The following is a 21470-nucleotide window of genomic DNA, read 5'->3' on the forward strand; positions in this document are numbered from 1 at the left end:
GGCCCTTTTGAGGGCCATCAAACGTTCTTAAAAGAGTTTGTAGAATAATATTTCCTGATGTATCTATCATGATCTTAATCTAGCGGTATTGTACAAAACTTGATTTGGTGCACAAAATTTATACCACATAATCTCATGAAATTTGAGAATTTACTCGTGGACGCCGCTGCAGCGCCGTCGGACCGTAATACCATCATACTACTCAGCATTGTATGGCATTTCTAACAGCATCGTTGATTTATCATATAGTGGGGGAACACTTCCTAAATTCTCGAGTACGGAAATTGGGAAATGTATTAAAATCGCAACAGATTTTAAATACTGTTCACTAAACTGTCTCTTGACCAGTTGTAATAAGCATCTATTAATCTGCAATTTTTCTACATGATAGTTTCAATAAAGAAATCCATTGAAAATGGCATAGTAAAGCAGAGCATTCATATTAACGCTTGTATTGGGTTTCGAATTCAGATTTCCAGAACTTTTACGCACATTGATCAGAAATATTTAAAATTTGCTCGAAGGCAAAACATTCGTGATTTTCGGTTGTATGACATTTGCCAGAAAACCATTTGCCAGAAAGCCGTTTGCCAGAATCAATTTGCCAGAATGGACCATTTGCCAGAAAACCATTTGCCAGAATGGACCATTCCCCAGAAAGCCATTCCCCAGAAAGACCATTCCCCAGAAAATAATATTTCTTCATTACTAAGCTTCACATAGCAATACTTAGGCGTGTAAGTAAGTGTTTCGTAAGATTTTCACCTTTTTATGTGATAAAATGTTTAGCAAATTATAGTAGGGGAAGGGGTGGTAAGGATATCATCCTGTTTTTGATAGAAGAACGAGGAAATTGTAAAGTTCTATCGCACAACATCAAAAATAGGGATGTTTTCTATAGCAGTATCACAAATTCAGACTGAAATAGTTAAATTTTCACATATTTTTATCGCTAGCAAAAAACGATGCAAATGTTCATTTTACCTGCACTATGCGGGTAAAATGAACAGCTGTTGGTGGAAAAATGAACATCATGCAAAAAACGTGGGCAAAACGAATATTTTTGAGAATTTTCATTGCATTCCCGAAAATATATCCATCAATGATTGTAACCCATTCAAAAAGAAATCCAAAGCTCTCAGATTTGACTTCATATCATAACGATATTCACCTCACTAAAAAACTCAAGACTCCCGAGCTAAAAGTTACGTCAGTTCTCATTTTCAAACGTGGTTTTCTATAATCTTAGGTTGCGTTGACATTTTCACTTCAATTGACCTCCTTATCAACCCGAACAGTCCGATTCATACTCTAATTCGTCCGTACGTGATAAAAATTCAATCAAATTTGCTTTTTTTCTCGGTAAATAGCATGGTGTTCATTTTGCCACGGGAAAATATCATAGGCTTTCGAGCTTTTCATAATTTTCGCAAAATTACTATTTTCCAATGCTGTAATGATCATCTTTCAGACTATTCTATAACATTCATTAAAGACAATTCTATTTTCAATATTCTATTGAAGATGTTCCCTTCTGTGAGTATTAAGCTGTTCTTTAGAACTAATTTACACAAGAACTTATATGCTTCATAGGAGATTCACCCTTCTTTATATCATTGGCTGTTCTTCTTAATTGTTCTAAAAACTTGTTGAACATTATATCAACAATATTCTGTCATCACAGTTTTCAATAAATACAGTGATTGAAAATATTAAATAAAACACAGGTGGGAATAAAAATTCTGCATTGTGGATTGAAACAAAATAATGAAATGCAAAAATCGTAAAATTGAATCAATTCCTGTCTCCAAATAAAGAAGCCATGTTTAATTTTTTAACCATGACATTCATATGATTTGTAATCTTCAAGCGAGTGATTCCGAAAACAAAAATCTCAATTACCTACCAATTACCTACCCACAAAAAAAAACAAAATCTCAATTGACTGAATATAACAAAAAATGCCGACGTGGCAGTCCTCCAAAGGATTTCTGAATATATACGGTACCAGATAGTTGAAACTTACAATCAGGGCAAATACTGAAAATTGAAGAATTTTTGAGCAGTCTGTCGCAAATGATATAAATCTATCTTATAACTAAAACATACGTGGTTTAAAATTATTTTCGAGATAACAAAAGTTTAACGTTATTATTTTTTTTTTTTTTTGAATAATTCATTCAGATATATGACTGAAAGGACGTTTAGCTGAATTTTGTCTTCTTTATTTGAGTTATACAAATAATAATTGGCGCCAGGCTGATGATATTTCAAATAAAATTCTTTCTTATTTCAATGAAAGACGGTTCTTTTGATTGTTTTGCGATATTTCTCAAAGATATACTCTTCAGTCAAATATCCATTCAACTAAAAGTATGTTTGCCTAACATGTTAGCTTTTTTTTCTCAGGTCAGTTATGCAGCAAAAAATGGAAATCTGGTGACAGTTCCCCCATATATCTTTCACGTTATGAAAATTGCATAAAATTGTATGCGAAAGATTGTAACAAAATTTTATTTAGTTACAACATAGTTCGACGAATCACGTTGTTTTATACTTGTTTTTATATTACAAGATTGAAATATGATTTGACGCAACATCCACGACGCGAATGTTATGTTGCTGTAGTAGGGATGCTAAAGTCCAATTCAGTTTTTGCAGTAGCTATGCAGTGTTAGTAGTCCACTCTTCTGGATTAAATTATCTGAAAATTGGTTATACACTGTTTCGTGCTATAAGTACAAATAAGGAGCTGGATCCTATTCGCGATACTTTTGATTCACTATGTAGTGTTTTTTAAAGTTACTGGGCTCATATTTGGCCACAATATGCGTCGCATTCAAGTGCTTCTTATCGCAAAGTTTTACATAATTCGACCGAGAAACACTTTCTTAACCAAAGTAAATCATGGAAGTGCCCAAGTAGCTCTGCACCCCAATGTAAGTACATATAATCAAAATACTCAAATAACAATTTTTAATACTTCGGTGGCCTTAAGTTTTCCATAAATTTTTCGATTAATAGATATCATATCAAAGTTGAAAATTTATTGCAAAAAATGATTCTGGGGAATGGTTTTCTGGCAAATGGTCCATTCTGGGGAATGGCTTTCTGGCGAATGGTACATTCTGGGGAATGGTTTTCTGGCAAAAATCATTCTGGCAAATTGATTCTGGCAAACGGTTTTCTGGCAAATGTCATACAATCGTGATTTTCATTTATCGTAAACTATTGAAAAAATGTTTTATCGTCCATCCGAACGAGTCCATGAATTTTCAAAGATATGTAAATCCCTAACCAAGACATCAACTGTATATACTTTATGTCCCAGATTGGTCGATCAGATGAAGGCGAAGAATACGAAAGGGAGGAACATCGGTTGCTATTCAAATTGTGTAAAACATACTACTTTCGACTGATTCAATTCATTTCATTTAAACTTTCGAGCTAGTAAGAGCTCCTCGTGATAATCGCAGCATCAGAACAGTCAAAATACAATCCCGTTAGGCACCACTACAAGAAGCTTCATGATCGGCTGATCTGAAAAGCTGCCAATCTTCGGGTATGTGGAACTGCTCAAGATTGAGCTACGTTTCCAGATTTCGACTTAATCCTTGTGGTTGTCATATAGCCTATTTCCCAGATCAGAAAGCGAAGAAAAAGACTAAATAGGAAATAAGCTATATGAAATTGATGTCTTGGCAAGGGATCCACAAGATGAGCATTATGCTGTTATTGCATACCGACGGCACTGCAGCTGCGTCCTCGGAAACATCCACAAATTATCGTATTGTCAATTATTCGTAATAAATCAGATATTGTATGATGCTACGAGATGAATTAAGAGATTATAGCAAGTATGTGGTAAACATATTAGGAAATGTTGCACAAACAACTCTTTAGAACACATTTGTTGGCTCTGAAAAGGGCCGATTGAATTGTTGAATTCGAGTCACACGGACACATTTTGACGGCGCACTGGTTGAAATCCTCCTCGCCCGATGAGGTTTGCGGTGGCGGCTTCTTCGGGGTCGTCTTCATCACGGTGGTCTTTGAAACTTGGTGGGGTTTTGCTGAGGAACTGCCTTCTTTTTCTCCTCCTTTCTCGCGGATACCAGCCACACTCTCAGTTTAGGACTGCGATGGCGGTCACAACCATCTCATTCTTCTGTGGACTGCTTCCTCTTTTTCTTGGCGGCGGCAGTGGTGATGGCTTTGGCTTCGGACGGCATCTTCTCTCGGTCGCTCGACAGTTTGATTTGAGCGAACCGCGACAAACGGGGGGTCCATCGCTGTCGATGTCTGTGCCTGAGAAGCACGCCCGGTCAGAGCAAGCCGATCTGGTGCCTGCTGAGATGCGATCCAAGCGGAGAGTGAAAAGCAAATGACGTCAACTTTTCTCTAGCACCCCTACTTATAGATTTGCTTGAAATCAACGTTCTCTTTTAAAACAGTTATTAACCCCTCTACCGGCAGCTTCATTTTTTACCGCCAAAGTTTCTCGATATTTTTGCACCATTTTTTCACAAGATCTCAAAAAACTCTTATAGTTTAAGAAGCCGTGTCAATATTAATCATTGGTGATCTGGTTTTGAAGATATTTCGATTTTTCTTGGGGGACAGACATTTTCCATATAAAATGTATGAATATTTCAACTGCAACAACGTGTGGTACTTTATCGAAAGCTTTAGCAAAGTCAACATACACAGCGTCGACTTGCTGTCTTTTCTCCATTTTTTCCACAAGAGTTGAAACATAGCTCAACATGTTGGTCGTAGTTGATCGCTTCTTCATAAAACCGTGTTGATCAGCAGATATGATATTTTTGACGGACTGATACAATACATCATGTACTAGGCTTTCGAAGATTTTCGGTATACAATTGAGAATATAGATCCCACGATAATTCTCCACATCGTTGCGAGAGCCTGATTTATGAATCGGTGTTATCGATGCTGATTTCCAAACGCTGGGAAAATGTTTCTCATCAATTGAGCGGTTGAACAAAATGCTCGCAGGTAAGGCGAGCGAATTTGCACAGTGTTTGACGAGAAAGGGAGGCAGTTGATCAGGGCCAGGGCCTTTCGTCGTGTCGATGGATTGCAGCTTGACCAGGACATCGTGTGTTGAGAAAATCATCCGGGGCACATTCACGTCATGTTGCTGAATACTGCTCAAGTACGTTTCTGACAAAGGTGGTGAGTTGTTACTTGACACACTTTGAAAGAAAGACGAGAACATATTCGCTGACTCCAGCGGCGAGTTAACAGTCACTCCACGGTAGCGCATGTTCGGAGGTATTCCGTTCGTCGACTTTCGGTCATTAACGTAAGTCCAGAATGATTTCGGATCAGCTTTAACATTATCTTCTATGCGATGGATGTAGTCACGAAAACATCTTGCGTTCAAAGAGTTATATTGGGCCTATATTTCCCCCATTTCAGTAAAACGTGTCACATTCTTCCGTTTGAAGTAGCGTTTCCTAGATCTGCGTAGACGGTTGCGAAGATTTCGTAAATCTGCATTCCACCACGGCTGCCTTTTGTGAGAATTCCATTTGCATCTTCGCATCGGTACATATGCTCGAATGATACCAAATAGTTCATCGTAGAACCGCTCAACTGCCTCATCAACTGAATCTGCGATCGATAATCGACTCCAATCAGCCTGAAGAAGTCGCTCATTCAACACTCTCAAATCACATCGTTGAAAATCAAACCGTTCAAATTCCTCTTCAATGAGTCTTTGCTCAACATCCAGCTTTAAACAAATCGGTTTGTGATGTCTGTCAACATTCATCAACGGGATAGGTGGTTCAAAAACGTCTGCATATGCTATACTATTAGCAAACACCAAGTCAAGTAATCTTGGTACGTAATAAATGGACGCTGTCTTATTACCCAGTTGCAAATTTTGCGTCTTTCAAATACTTTTAAGCCGTGACCTTCTTTGTTCCTTATAATTGTGATAAAACTGGGAAATTGGAATACTGGGAAAACCTTCAATGTCACTCTGTCGGCTTACATAGCAAGCCAGAGAAGATTACTTAACGCTGATCCGTTCCAGGTCAATTCAGTGTGATCTTGAAAATAGCTTAATTCTAGGTGGATTAAGCCAGCTTCCAGGCAAGATCCTCCAAAAATTTCTCAGAACTTTGTTGGTTATTGGAATTCACTACTTCCAAGTTTTAAACAGCTCTTACAAAAACCCATTCGCGGAAGTCTTGTGAATTTTTCATTCAGTTTTCAAGTAAAATTTTCGATCGATTTTTGTCGCAGTGATCTTTGGTAGATTTCTGCAAAGATTCCTCACGGATATCTTACAATGGTTTCGAAGATTTCCTGGCGAAACTTTTGACAAATTCTCCCCACAGCAGAATATAGCAGAGCATAGAAGCCCATTTGTAAGTCTCTTAAAATATTCAATGCAGAGCATCCAGAGCTGACGAGTTCTGATAAAATCTTCAACTGGGTCCTAAAATGTTTGATAAAAACTTATTTTTATTCTTTTCTTGTTATTATTTTCGCAAATAACAGCTATATCATATTTATAGATTAATTTAAAAAAATGGGTTCCAATTTGAACCTTGACACTTTTGATCATGTTTAATGTTAACTAAGTCGGCAAAAACGCCACAGGGGCTCAAGTTTTTAACACTGAGGTTGTTCCTATCTGATATTTCAGAAGGGACAAAGAAAACAAAATTCACCCGAAATTTCAGTATAAACCAAGTGATGTGACAAAATCTCATAAATCAGGAAAAAATGTTTTTTGACCGTAAACCAATGAAATGCATATTGAGTAAATATGTGTTTCTGGGACAGAGCTTTAGGACTCTATTGACTCGTGGGAATATTTTTTTTTTTTTTTTTGGGAAGCTAGTGGTATTTGGAATTTGAAGAATGTATATTATTCTTTGCACTTTTGTTTCACGGCGGCAGGATATTTTGAAAACTACTGATCTCATATTTGGGCTTAAAAGCGTTGTTTTGAGGAAACGTTTTAATTGCAAAGTTTTGGCCGAGAAAAAATCTGGATAGTGATCAGGAAAGTGCGTATCAATAAATGCGATTTACTGCAGAGTTTCAGACTTTTAGATTGAGAAAAATCTACAATGTTGAAGTGAAAGATGAAAGCTCCCAAGCAGCATTATTTTGTGTTGGATTTTGTCAACATTGTTTATGGAGGTTCTTTGCAATACTTTTTAAAATATGCTAGTAGTCAGAAATCTACATTCCTGGCAATTATTAGTAAACTCTTCTAACGGATCATAGCAAGATTCTTGCATTTGATTTCAAGAAAATTCACCTTTGAGGGTCCGCGAGACGTTTATAAAGCTCCAAAGGGGGTCGCAGCACCGCAAAGGTTGAGAGCCACTGTATTAAACTATTTGGGCAGGTATGTGGGATTCAGTAAGTAAACGACATGACCATTTTATGCCTTGTGTTTTGAATTTCGTTAAGCCAGCAAACAGTTATAAGAGTTTAAAATATTTCATGCCAACGTAACGCTCTTGGTTTTGAAATTCCAATTTCACTTCTGTATAGAGAATTATTATTTTAGTATCAAACTGAGCGGCATAATCAAATGCAAACGCATTCAGCTTCCGGTGGTTAGTGCCTGTGCTCTTATTTTTCATAAGCCGCAAGGTAGAACTTTCCCCGAGATCGTGTACGACTATGACAAAAGCCAGGATCAGCAATATGTTGGTTTGTCGCGGGTTACTTTACTGCAAGGACTATTTTTGACAAACTCTACCAATTCTTTCAAGTTCCATCACGCCTAAAGCAGCAATTCTCCCAAGATGGTTGACTTGAGGAACGAGCTGCAGCGCTTGGGCAATCATCGATTACGGACGCTTGGAGACGAACTGCGTGAAATACTGGATCAAAGCGATCCTGCCTGCATTTTGGTGAGTATCAAATTACAGAGCCTAAATGCTCATGCAATGGATATTTCTACAGACAAAATTCTGGCCAGTGTAGAATTCCTTGCACTGAGTGAGACTTGGCTAGAGGATCACCCCTCCGTCGACCTTGCTGGCTACAGCTGCATAACCAGTTCAAACGCATAACTAGTTAATTAAAGATAATTGTTGGCAAAATAGTCATTCGAATTCCTGGATAATGTTCTGCAGGATTTTTTGAACGGAATTCCTGAAATAATTTGTGTCAAAATGTCCAGCGGAATTACTGAACTGGATGCTGTACTATTTTCTGATGTGAAACCCTAAATTAGCTTTTGAAGAGTCCATAGAGATTTAAGTTGAGAAATTACTCGGGAAATGTTTAGAAGAACTGCAGAAGTATTTCAGGAAGTGGAATCCCTGGTCAAAATTAAGTTCTAATCAGATTTCATTGAATAAACCCATTAGAAATTTTTGGGAATATTTTAAGAAATAACTGAAAAAAAAAACAGAAAATTAGGAGTAGAAACTACTGGAGAAACCTCGTAGGGTTCATCTAAAACTCTGAAATAAACCTTTGTGGATTTACTTGGACGAACTTCTGAAGCAATCTGCGTAAGATATCTTAGAGTAACAACTGGAGAAATCGGAGGAAGAAATAGTGAAAAAAATAGAATAAATTCTGATACAGCTCTTGGGGCAATTTTCTGAATACAGTCGAAGCGCGTTAAAACGACATCGCAAGGGACCGTCGCAATAGAGAAAAGTTGTTATAGAGAATAGTTATAAAATCAAAATGTTTTTCATGCGACCGAAAAAGAGAACTTGAGAAATCTCTGAAGGAATTTTCGGGAGAATTGGTTGAGGAATCTTTGATGAGATTCCTAGAAAGTATTCCGTAAACGTAAAAGAAATCTTTGGAGTAAACCCTTGAGAGGAATTTATGATGTTATTCCTCGAGAAATGTGCGAAAAAAAATTGTGACGTTTTTGTGTTATACGATGCACAAATGCAAGCAGAAAAACGAAAAAAGTGCCCTCTTAAAGTGCCCTGTTTTATGGTAAAAAACAGACTTTAAGAGACCTTCGATTAAAAATAGAGACTTTCTAGAGACTTACAATAAAATAATGACCAAGTCTCTAAAAAGAGACCTGCTATCAGCCCTGCGACACATGGATATGTGACTGCACTATTTGAAATGAAATTTTATCCAGAAATCTTGAAATTTACTCCTTTGATTATACATCAACTGTAGACAAAGATGTCCTACAAGCTGCAGTAGATAAAACCCCCTACACTAAAGTTCAGCACGATAGGAAAGTATTGCAACCATTCAGCTGATAACCCACATCGTCAGAGTCACCTGCCCAGTCCAAACACACCTTCCAAGGTTAAGGTCGTTCCCTGGCTGCAAAATGCACTTTCTCAACCATCCAACCCGAAATCGGTGATTCTGTTTGCTCCCATACTCTTATCTCGAAAAAAAAAAGCAAGTCGGTCGACCCTGTTCGCAGGTATGAGTGGAAGGCAGCATAAACGCCAGCCGGTCAGCAACAGGTGAATGTTGTAGGTAGCTCTAGAAGCATGATTGCTGTTGTTGGCTACAACAGGTATTGATGGGTCCATTCCACACTGCGCCGTTGCTTTCGGACAGACAGGCAAGCAGGCACCCTAAAAAGCCACCGAAGCGAGAAAAGCCACGGACGAAACGAATACTTTTATCGGTTCGGTAGAAGGTCCACTTTACGGCTCACAGGGGAGTAACTAGGCCAAATTTTTGAACAAAAATCAAGATTTGTGAATGAATTCTTGAAGGAATCCCTGGAAATTGCATGGAAAAATAACTGGAAAATCCACGTATAAATTCTTGAAGGGTTCCTTGATAAAATCTATAAACAAATTTCTTCAAAAACTCTGGAGTAAACATTTACGAGTTTTGTGGAAGATATCTTAGAGTACCAAAGTAGTATCGGAGTGCTTAAGAATTATCTTACAAATTTTGAAGAAATTTCTCCAAGGATTTCTTAACAAATCTCAACTAGAATTGGTGGAGAAATTTCCAGATAATATTCAGGATCCCTCAAGGAGTCCCTAACAGTATTCCAGAAAACTCTCTTGAGAAATCACTTGAAGTATTTATGAAGCTTTTCTTCGAGGAATCTGAGAAGAAATAACTTGAAAAAGCTTTGGCTCTATGATGGTCCCTTCAAACAGATTTCCAAATAATTTCTGTTCCATAACTCGATATTTTCATGATTCGATGGTCCCTTCAGATGTGGACTCATGGAGGTTTTTTTAAGGGCATTGAATTAATTCACGGTCTTTCACTTGCTGTTTACGAGTAAAACAACCTACAAAAGATTGCAATTTCATTAATAAAGGTTAACAAGCATATTTTATTCATTGCAGTCAAACCTCCACGAGTCGATATTGAAGGGACCATCGACTCATGGAAATATCGAGTCATGGAACAGCTATCCTTTGGAAAGCTGTTTAAAGGGACCATCATAGTAACCATGATTTTATGTTTTTAGTATGGTTCCATGAGTCGATATCGAGTAATGGAACATCGACTCATGGAGGGTTGACTGTATTACTCTTTTTGCAATGTAATTTAATGACCTACTAAAGGAGCATAATGATTGCTTCTAATTCAAAATGTATTCAAAACAATATAATCTATGCCATAGTTTCCCAAACTGTGGGTCGCGACCCCCAGGGGGGTCGTGAGCTAGTCTTTGGTGGGTCGCGAAAAAATTCCAAAGTACGAATTTATTTACAAAGTTTTTTTCTATGTTTCATTAAACTTAAATTCTTACTTTATGACAAAACAAGTTTTTTCCAATGATCAGGAATTCAGTCAGTTGGCACTATCTATATTATTCTAAGGTTGAGGTCTAAGGCTGAGAAGAACGTCGCCAATACAGCCTTCTTTAATCGTTCTTTCTTAATAAGCCATACTCGAACTTCCATGAGTTGAAGAGAATATTGGCCCATGGAAATATCGAATGTGATGAACATTATAGTTCTCAGGTTTTTTTTTTTAATTTTCAATATGGTTCACGGTTTCAAAATCTCTATTATCATCAAACCTGCATGCTTCTCCGATATTTCTACGAAAACGTTCAGCATTCGGTCTAAGATTTTGTGGTTAGAAGGATAAAAAATATTCTGTCGAAAAAAAATTCACATACCTACAATTTTAGCTGCGAAATTGTCTTTTCTTGGATTGAGTTTGTAAAACAATCCTTAAACTTGAAAGTATTCCATTTTCTCCAACAAAATATTTTCAAACTTTCAGTATGTGAAGCAAACTTTCAAGGTCGAATAGTTATTGGTGGTGCATGCAACTTCGATTATAATCGAAATATTGATTCCGTGTGGTTCCGTGAGTCAATATTGAGCAATGGAACATCGACTCATGGAGGTGTGACTTAATTGGAAAAAAAAATGCTAGAATATAATCAGTTCTATATGGAAATTTGATTGATGTCGAGACATTCAATCAATCCTTAGTGTTGTTAAAAGAATTTTCTATATTGAGACAGAAATCTTGTAACGAGCAGTTGCAAGTACAAAAGTAAAATAAATGATTTTATTCACTGTTTTTTTAATCAAACATAGTGCATGTCAATGTCAATTACGTGTGGTATTGTGATATTGTGATCAAATCTCATTCCCATCATAGTAATAAGTGACCTCAGAAGCTTCAGTACAAAACTTGTTTCTGTACAATTTTTCACTGGTGGGTCGCAAAGAATACGCTTGTTGGATAGGTGGGTCGCGCAACCAAAAAGTTTGGGAAGCTATGATCTATGCGTTTACAAGCTGATAAAAGTATAGCAGGTCATTTAAACAATGTTTTAGCCATGAAATTTGTCCTGTAACTCCTATGTGTGGCCGCGGCAGCCAGACACGACCGAACGCACTAACGAAGAGAGTGAGAAAGGAGATAAGGGAGCTGTTTCGATGATTGCATTGGAGTTGCATTACTGCTACCTTGCAGAGCGCGGAGGCGACCATGTAATCACCACATCTATCCTTTAATACAGCCAACTCTCCAAAAATCGATATTCCGTATCTCGAAATCGAGTTACAGAACCATAGTAAATGATGGTTTTCATGGCTACCTTGTTAGTCTCTAGAATCGAAGTTGCACTGATGTTGTGCTCTATAACTCGATGATCGCTTCAATTTCGCTCTAGAGAGAGTTTACTGTACAACCCAGACGCGACGAGGTTCGATGTTGAGAAAGGTGAAGGTGCATGTAATGAAGGGGCCAAGGAAGGTATCAATTAATAGGGGCTGTAAGATACTTACCGAAATTGGCGCTGAGTCGTAGAAAATCGGCTTCGGGTCCTTATTGCGCCTTATCTGCGAGACTGCTCGCTAGACGTCCACGATGATGATGGTGATGTCCTCTTTTTTCGGGGCACAAGAAAGGCAAAAGATAAGAGGTTGGATGTTAGCTCAAATCACTACCGCCGCGGTTCGTCACTAATTTGTAATATGGGTCACACTCCTGCTCTGTATGGGGCTAATTACGAAACAACACTTCCGTAGGAGAACTGTACGCGCGTTGGATTTGGACTTTGGAACCGATCGGACAGAAGAACGCGTTGATCGCGCATAAATTTTCGAGTTTCTCTTCGAAAAAGCGGAGTTGTTCACTTGGGGAGCTTAGTAAGCCGATTGATCGAGACGAGACAAATCGCTGCCACTAGAGTGGCGATCGACGAGATCGGGCAGCCTAGTAGTGTTGCTGCTGCTGCTGTACAGAGTGTGCCAATAGAAGTAGTCGAATCTTTTTGATGAAATGAATTACTGTTTTGTCAGTAAATATATCGAAGAAAATTTATTTTTCATTTATTGCAAATAAATAGGAAAACAGTGCTATCTACTGTATTGGATAACACATTTACAGCTTTTTTTAATTTTCCATACAAAATGGTCAATATTAGAGTTTAGATTATCAGTTATTCATGGACCGATTCTAACATTCCTCAGCAGGTGTCAGTCGTAACATGAATTTTAGAATACATTTTCGAGGATTTTTTCCAATCACGAGTTCAAAAGTAATAACAATTAGACAAAAGTGAAGTTTTTGACGAAAAATAAATAAACGATTAACCTGAAAATAGAAAAGTCTTAAGCTAGGTATGCTGTTCCGCTCAAGAAATGGTCAAGAAATTTCCTACAGTGAGCTCCATTTGAATTGACCATTCTTTTCAACTACGTACTGCGACCAAAGAAAAATGCTTTTCTTGAGCATTTCTTGCAAGAAATTTCCCATCGAGATAGGCGATTACTTCTGTTGAATAAAAACCGTCTTTAGCAAACCTGTTCATCTCGATTAGATCGACAACTTTGCTGAAGCTATTTCTTTTTTAAATTATATCAATTATCAAAGCTTGCCAAAAATAGCAAAAGTTATGTGAAAATTTAAGTTACGTCTGAAGAACTGTGAAAATTTCACTCATGTCGGCCCAAAAATAACTCAGATCTAAGCCTCCAAAGTTGACTATTTTGTATACAATTTATGGAAAATCAAAAAAGTTGCTCATTGTTTTGTACAATACTGTATTTTCTCGTTGATTTTAGGCGTATGATGTTTTCAGAGAAGTTTTTCGTAATCGTTAATTAAGTTTTGCATTTTCTTAGAAAAAGTTGAATAGGATGGTCGTTACTTGGGTCTTAATTTTGAAAAATTTTGAATCAAACATTTTGTTCGAGGAAATTTGTGGTTGCGTTCTTCAGCAAAATTTTAGAAAATGTTCTTATGAACAACTTGACCGAAGACCATTTTGATCAAGCTCTTCATTTGTAAAACGATTCTAAAAGTTTAAATTCAAGGTGAACCAAAAAAAAAAGTTTAAGGTTTATTTTTTTAGTTTTATGTGAACGTGGTCTTCATAAGAGTTGTAGAGGAAGTAAAGATACACATTTTTTCTAAACATTGCAAGTTTGTGATTCATATCACTTTGAAGTTATAAGTAAATTTGAGTGAAAAACTTGCAATCTTTAGACGCCCATAACTCATGGGATTGATACGATAAACATTTTCTGTTAGCTGCTTTCGAATGGTTATACATTAGGCAGTTTTTTCTGCAATAACTGTGAGAACGTCATAATGTTTGAACTGATAAACATTTTCGCTTCAAAATTATCCTTAAGAAAATTCGAAATTTGCCTGTAACTCACAGAATGTTGAAGTTATTGAAGCTGTTTTAAGGTGATTACAAAACGAAGCCAAACTTTGAATTTACAAGTGCACAAGACTGGAGAATCTGACAACAGTTCGAGTTGAAAATCAATCAAAATACTTGCTTGCTGGTTGTGACCTGGGAGGAAGGCACCGATACTACACACGAAATATAGAACAATGTTTGTTTGAACTTTCGATTTTTCCTGACAAACATGGAAAAGAGGCCACAGTTTTCTATGCACTAAATATTAATTTTTATTGGAAAAAGTAAAACGATGCGTTTTTCAATGCTTTATATTCAATCCGATTGAAAGGTGCTCACGTGACATTACTTGCATTGTGTGCATGAAATGATTTTCATTCGATTTTTGTCACTTTTGATGAAATGCGAAAATGTGTTTTAATCAGTTACGCGCTTTTTCCATGTTAGTCCAATGTTTGAGATCTGGGCTCACAGTGACAGTTCGTGACAGCGGAATCCCGGCTCACTATGACGTACAGACATTCTGTATTGGTTTCTCCCTCCCAGGTTGTGACCAATGGGATATGTTTTCAACGCGGAGCACTGTTTGGTGTTCATGTCTTGTGCTTGCTACCACCACTAATTGTGCAACCAAGTATGCAATGCTTTGGGTGCGCAACCAAGATGACAGCGAAAAGCAGAAATGAAGATAATTCAGTTACAAGCCTTCAATCAAGTAGACTTATTTCAATAAACAGTTAGAAATTACCACCTCGTTTCACTCGTAACAGTTTGGCGACGAGTATTACTGAAAATCTTCCGGAAAGACTTCCAAAAATGCCGCGCGGAATTGATGGGCTGCATCAAGGCTGTCGGTGATCAAGGCGAAGTTTCCAATCAAGCGATTATGAACAACCTGCTCCTGCTTCTGGACCGGTTCAAGAAACACGCCTGAGCAGATCATCGAGTCACTTTCCGCAACTATTAAGGAGTTTCATCATGACCCAGCTGCCGGTATGACGTTTGATAGATGGTTCTCGAAGTATGAAAATTTGTTCAGCACTGACGGGAGAGAACTGGATGACGCAGCAACAATTCGCCTACTCATGCAGAGTCTCAGCGTTCCAGTTCATGAAAAGTTTTTGAACTTTCTCCTCCCACGACACCCACGAGATTTCACCTTTGAAGAAGTAGTGAAGAAACTGGAATCTGTTTTCGGACACCACCAGTCCCAGTTCAGTCAACGGTACGATTGCCTCAGGATTGTGAAGAACGAAGCAGACGATTACGTTACTTACGCTGGCATCGTCAACCGCCAGTGTGAGGACTTCGAACTGAACAAGCTGACCATCGACCAATTCAAGGGACTAATTTTCGTTTGCGGTCTACAATCATCAAAAGATGCAGATGTCAGGACAAGATTACTGCCGAAGCTTGAAGCAGACACGGCGGCAACGGTAAATCTTGAGAATCTAGTCACCGAATGCCAGAGGCTGTCTAATCTCAAACACGATACAGCTCTGGTGGAGAAGAAGCAATCACCTTCGTCGGTCCAGGCAATTCGGCAACCCAAGCAGCCGAAATCCTCTGGTTCTCAACTTGCAAACGAGAAGACTTCTCGAACACCGTACTGGCAATGTGGAGCCGTGCATTTCGTCAAAGAATGTCCATTTCAAGCCATCACCCTCCCCTAGGACGTGTAATCTTGCCGCGATGGGTGGGCTTACCCCATTAGCACTTATATGGGAACCAAAGACATATCCAGTCGTGGTGGTATCACATCAGGAAATATTTGTTTAATGCCGCGTCATCAACCATCTGGCATAGATGCATCAATCTTACGGATGTGATCCAACGGTTATCCTGTTACCAGGCATCGGAGTAACAGGAGCCGTAGCCACGCTTTGATGCAGATAGGTTAGATTTTGTTTAAATGGTTATAATATTGACTAATGAGGAGAATGACTGAGGATCCATCGAGTAGAATGTGACACAAATGTTAATTTGTTATGCTTCTCTCATTAGAATCATAATAAAAAACCACATTTATTATGTTGGTATCATAACAACTTCATTCTCGCAAAATTATAATAAATAGATAGGGCTTAGGCGCGATGAAGCTTTATTTTGTCACCGAAAAGTGGATCCGGACAATAAAAAATGACTTTCTATTTCTTTATTATTTCTAGTATAGTTTTTAACACATAAAAATGTATTTACGACGATTCTAAATGAAAACAGACGAGACCAGATTTGAATATGAATAGATGTATAAAACAAACTGATCAAAATCATTATTGACCAACATGACAAAAGTAGTAAACTTAAAATATTCAACTTGTCCAAGTACTAATAAACATGTTAAAAAGGACCTTTAGCAATACTGACCAACGGGACTGAGGAAAAACTAGATCAACAGTCAACACATAAAGTTTCCGATGTCGTTGACTATAATCAGCGATGTAGTCAAATGTAATTCAATGAAAACTCACTAAATCCTGTTTATTCCTAATACTAATAACTTTCTTTCTTTCTTTCTTTTCATGTATAACAACTAACAACAACACCATCACGAGGGTGCAAGTCGTCTGTCGTATGTATCAAACGTCGTGTTAGGAGCCGAAGCACATAGATCAGCACGGACACGGATCGAATTACCATCCAACTGAGTTAAAAACGATCCATATGCGTTGGTGGGTATACTAAGAAAGGGGTAAGTAACATTTTTAGTTCTTAGCGAACACATATTGTATATCATTTCAGCCCCCCTATATATTCATAATACCGTACCAATAATACCGTACCAATAACTTTGTCTATCCAAACTGTAAACTAACTTGAGACATTATTCAATTGAATTTTCATTTTGAGAAGACCTCAGAACAATAACAATAAGACGAACATAAAGCACATCGATGACCACACCAAACACATTTACAGTACATTTAGATTTGATACTTCTCCTCATATTAATTATCTACAACTTGGATTCGGTACTACAAGATGGCAACATAGACAGTCATCTCTCCTAGAAAAGTATTGTATTGATTAGCATTCCAGTACGACCTTCGGAAGATAAAGACTATTTAAAACCAAACACTTGATTCATATTTTGAAATTTATTCATATAGTATAACACATCACGTTTCAGACTAGTAGCATAAACGACTAAAATACTAGAGAATACATGACGTACAATGACGAGGCACTTCAGATAGTTCTTGTTCGCGTATAGATGGAAGTACATTTCATGTTTTTCACTTCTATAACCTTCATTCCATTCGGGAAAAAGGATCTCCCTATCGCTATCGTTTGATATACGACCGCATTCTGTATAATTAACATTTTCTGTCTATCATTGTCAAAAGATGCTTGGAGTTGACATCTGTGCTACAATTTGTCAACATAGACTACTACAACATAGCTCTGTATGTTATTTCCAAGAAATGCATTAATTAATAACATATATTTTTCATGTCGCTTCTCCATGCGTAAACAAGAATCCGATTGCTCAGAACAAAAGGATGACTATACAAACATGACTACGGGAGGGAAACTGAAGCAAAAACAATTTAATAAAACTACTTCTGCACAATATTCATCCAAAATAGTGTTAAAGCGGGCAACATAGCCCAGAGTCTATGAATGGAGAGTTGCGCGAAGAGTGAAACCAAATCTACCTATCGAACTGTCAAACCGTCTACCTATCGAGCAGACCAGCAAAACAGATAGGGGCTATTTTCGAAGACGAAGAAGAACAACCATTCAAAGAAGCCTCTTCGCGCAACTCTCCATTCATAGACTCTGACATAGCCTATTCCGTCTAAATATTGGCAAAAGTAGAGGTAAAAATTTGCACTACGGGGTCCAGCACAGACAACGAAGCTGTCATACAGCTCCAGCTGAATACACCATAAAAAAAAAGAATGTCCATTTCAAGCCATCAATGCAAACAATGCAGCAAGACCGGACACAAGGAAGGCTATTGCGGATGCTTCACCAAGCCAGGCCATCCGGATCCTCAGTGAATACCGACCATCAAAAGAAGAGAAAAGGCAAACATCAAGGCAAGCATTCATCTCAGTCAAATCACATTCTTTCCGTCAACGCAGTAGCAGCACATACCCGTAAGTACGTCACCGCAGCACATCAACGATAAACCGGCGCATCTTCAGCTGGATTGTGGTTCGGACATAACGGACATAACAGTCATCTCCGTCCGATCATGGAAGAAGCTTGGTTCACCATCAATCACCTCCTGGGACTGAATTTTATCGAAGCATTCGATCTTTGGAACAAACCATTTGCTTCCATCTGCAATCAAGTAAATCAACCCCATTTCAATCCAGCAGCCTACTGTCCATTTCCTCTTCGATGCTAACTGCAGCAACTACGATTTCTTCATCTGGTTTCTGGACGCCCGCGTGCCCAAACTGGTCAGTAGGAACATATTCCACATAAAAATCAAATCCCAGAAGCGTTAATGCCCATCTCTGGAAGCGATTGGCGATATGAAGTGGACAATCATGAGAAACCAGATGAAGAAATCGTAGTTGCTGCAGTGAGCATCAAAGAGGAAATGGACAGTACCCTGTGTGAGACGTTTAGCAACCTTCCAGTCACGTTCGAGATGGTTCGTACAGCCACGAAGAAAGACAAGCTTTTGCAACAAATAGTCAGGTGCATCAACGAAGGCTGGCCGTCCATCAAGCAAATTTCTAATCCAGCTCTCAAGATGCTCCATTCCCGGCGAGAATCTCTTTCTATACTCTACTCAGACGAACCCTAGTTCAGAACCAACTACCAGTTCGCAACACAGTCAAGCAGTTCCAGTAAATGATTCATTGGACAGCTTAGATGAAACCATGCGGACAGTAACACCGACTATATTTGCATCAACACCAGTACCCGTAGCTCAGCCTAATGAAGAAGATACACCTCGTCCAACCAAATGCTTCAGAATACCAAGAAGATTGGAGACTACATCCGGTGCTGAAATAAAGGGGGAGATGTTGTGCAACCAAGTATGCCATGCTTTGGGTGCGCAGCCAAGATGACAGTTTCACTCGTAACAGTGCTCTTGAAAATTTGAGGTGTGGCTTCGTTCTATAATCACCTAAAGCAAAACTGTAGGTTTTAACTAGATCTACAACTTTCCCATATATAACTTTCGGGAGAAATGTGAAACAAAACATGTAGAAACGATTTAGATGTAGGTCACATTGTGTTTATTTCAATACGTAATGTTTTACAGTAATTCATTAGCCGTTTCCATAAGCTTGTTATCATAAACTTAGTATTATTTCGCGATTGTATTATTATTTTATTGATACTCAATAATAAGTCACTTGTCATTCGAAATTGAAAAACTTGTGCCAGATATGAATTTTTCTCTTAGTGATTCGATTATCCGGAGTGAAAAAAAAATCGATACCCCGCATAATCGAGTCCAATCTGTATTTATTTTCAGAATTGGATTGTCAATTTTATACAACTTTAAATTTTAAGTTAGACAGGTTAAAAGTGATTCCCCCTGATGTAAGGGTATTTTAAAGTAAATCTACTCAATTTAAATAATGTAAGCTCTTTTGAATGCCGCTCAAAAAAAAAATACAGAGCCTACTCCAAGAGTTATGGATCTCTAAAATTTAATAGTTTTTTTTTTTTCAATTAAATTTTAACTTAAATTAGCTTATTATAAACTTGCAATGTTCAGCAAAAATAAGTATAATTACTTACAACTTTTTACTTGTCACTTACAACATTACTACAACTTTTTTGGAATATTACAATAAAGTAAAATTGAATACAAAAAAGGGAGACATAAAGCTGATGTTTTTGAGTCTACCCCATTAAGTTAAAACTTTCAGAATCAATTTACTAAGTTGGACCAAAAGCAGTGGAGTGAAGATTTGGACCAAAAGCACCTTCGGCAAATACCAATAAAAAAAATACTCAAACAGCATAAAACATATGGTGTACAATAGAGTCCATACTATTGGGATTATGAGAGGCTTATGCTTACTTTGAATTTATGCTGCTCAGTATGGGAGAAAAATAAAGTTGTATGATTCTACGGGGCACCCCCCAGGATTATATTTTGGGGTTAGAGGAAGCCTTTCTGAAAAATTCAGCTCATTTGGTCGTTCCATGAGCTGGCGCATTTGATTTGAAGTTAATATGGGATTTTCAGCTCAAACATATGAGCGACAGCACATCATCTACTGTTTGGTTCAAGAAAATTGATGATCGCGCTCAATTGGACTCAGAATGTCAAAAACACTTGATATAATAGCGAAGAATATTGTAGAAGATTGTATCACGATCAAAATTAACAAAGTTGGTGTTTAACCATCTGAAATATATCATGCAATACTGCTTGTATTTCTTCAACATAGCTTGGAGGTAACCACTAAGCGCATCATAGCCACCTATGACGCTGGGCGAGCTGAGGCACATGTCGCATGCATATAAGTGACTGTACGGGAGTGCTGATCTAAGCCTAACTTTCAACAACTGAAAAAGTAATGAAAATGAGATTAATTCCAGATACAACCTTCTGCAATTATGTTCATTAGGGTATCAACTAGTGTATTTGTCATTCTGGGCTTATTTGAACGCGAACAATTAGTATACGGAACGAAACAGTGACAAAGGGTCAATTTTCAATATATTTGAGACGAATATCCCATACAAACTTCATAACGATTGCGCCAGCTGGTGGAGCAACCAATTGAGTTGAAATTTTGAGAGAGCGTTTTTCTTACCCTAAGGCTCATATCTAGGGGGTGCCCCGTTAAGTTTTACAACTTTTTTGTTTAAGGGCCAGTCTAATGCTGAGGAATATTATGGAAGTTACAATGCTTCCAATGTAATTCAATGCAACTTAGAACAACAGATAATATCCTTGATTTTTTTTTCTAGGAGAGGTTGCTATCCAGAGAAGAAACAATTTGAATCAAACGTTGAAAAAACGCAGTTGCTGATATCTTCAACCGTAGTGGATACAAAAAAAAAGGAACTATTCAAAGAGTTCATAAAGCTGTTTGGGGAATACAAATTTTACTTTTGTCTTCACATGATCAAATCAAGATTCAAATTAATAGTGTTATAACAGCCTTTTAACATGGTCCATTTTACACACTCCCGATCACGCTTTCTTTCGATTTTCAATCGAGTTATACTAAATAACTGGGTAACACATTTCTTCACCATTATAAAAGCACAAAACTGATACCTCTTTTCCTTTCGTAAACCTGCGCCTACTATGATCCGAATTGATTAAATCAATTAGTTATGAAATTTTCATCATAACTCGATATTGAAGGGACCATCGATTTAGGTGGTATCGAGTTACAGGACACAAAACCAGTGCAACTGCGATTCTAGGGACCAT

General features: G+C 37.7%; 1 protein-coding gene across 1 annotated transcript in view; it reads right to left on the reverse strand.

Moving 5' to 3' along the window:
* Window positions 1-21470, reverse strand: part of LOC5577930 (NADPH--cytochrome P450 reductase) — a 107484-nt gene that overhangs the window by 84853 nt on the left and 1161 nt on the right. The window contains exon 2 of the mRNA XM_021839037.1: window positions 12228-12328. The gene's annotated coding sequence lies outside the window, so the exon portion shown is untranslated. The remainder of the gene's footprint in view (window positions 1-12227; window positions 12329-21470) is intronic.

This window comes from Aedes aegypti, chromosome 1, assembly GCF_002204515.2.
Source record: "Aedes aegypti strain LVP_AGWG chromosome 1, AaegL5.0 Primary Assembly, whole genome shotgun sequence".
In the NCBI taxonomy this organism is placed as follows: domain Eukaryota; kingdom Metazoa; phylum Arthropoda; class Insecta; order Diptera; family Culicidae; genus Aedes; species Aedes aegypti.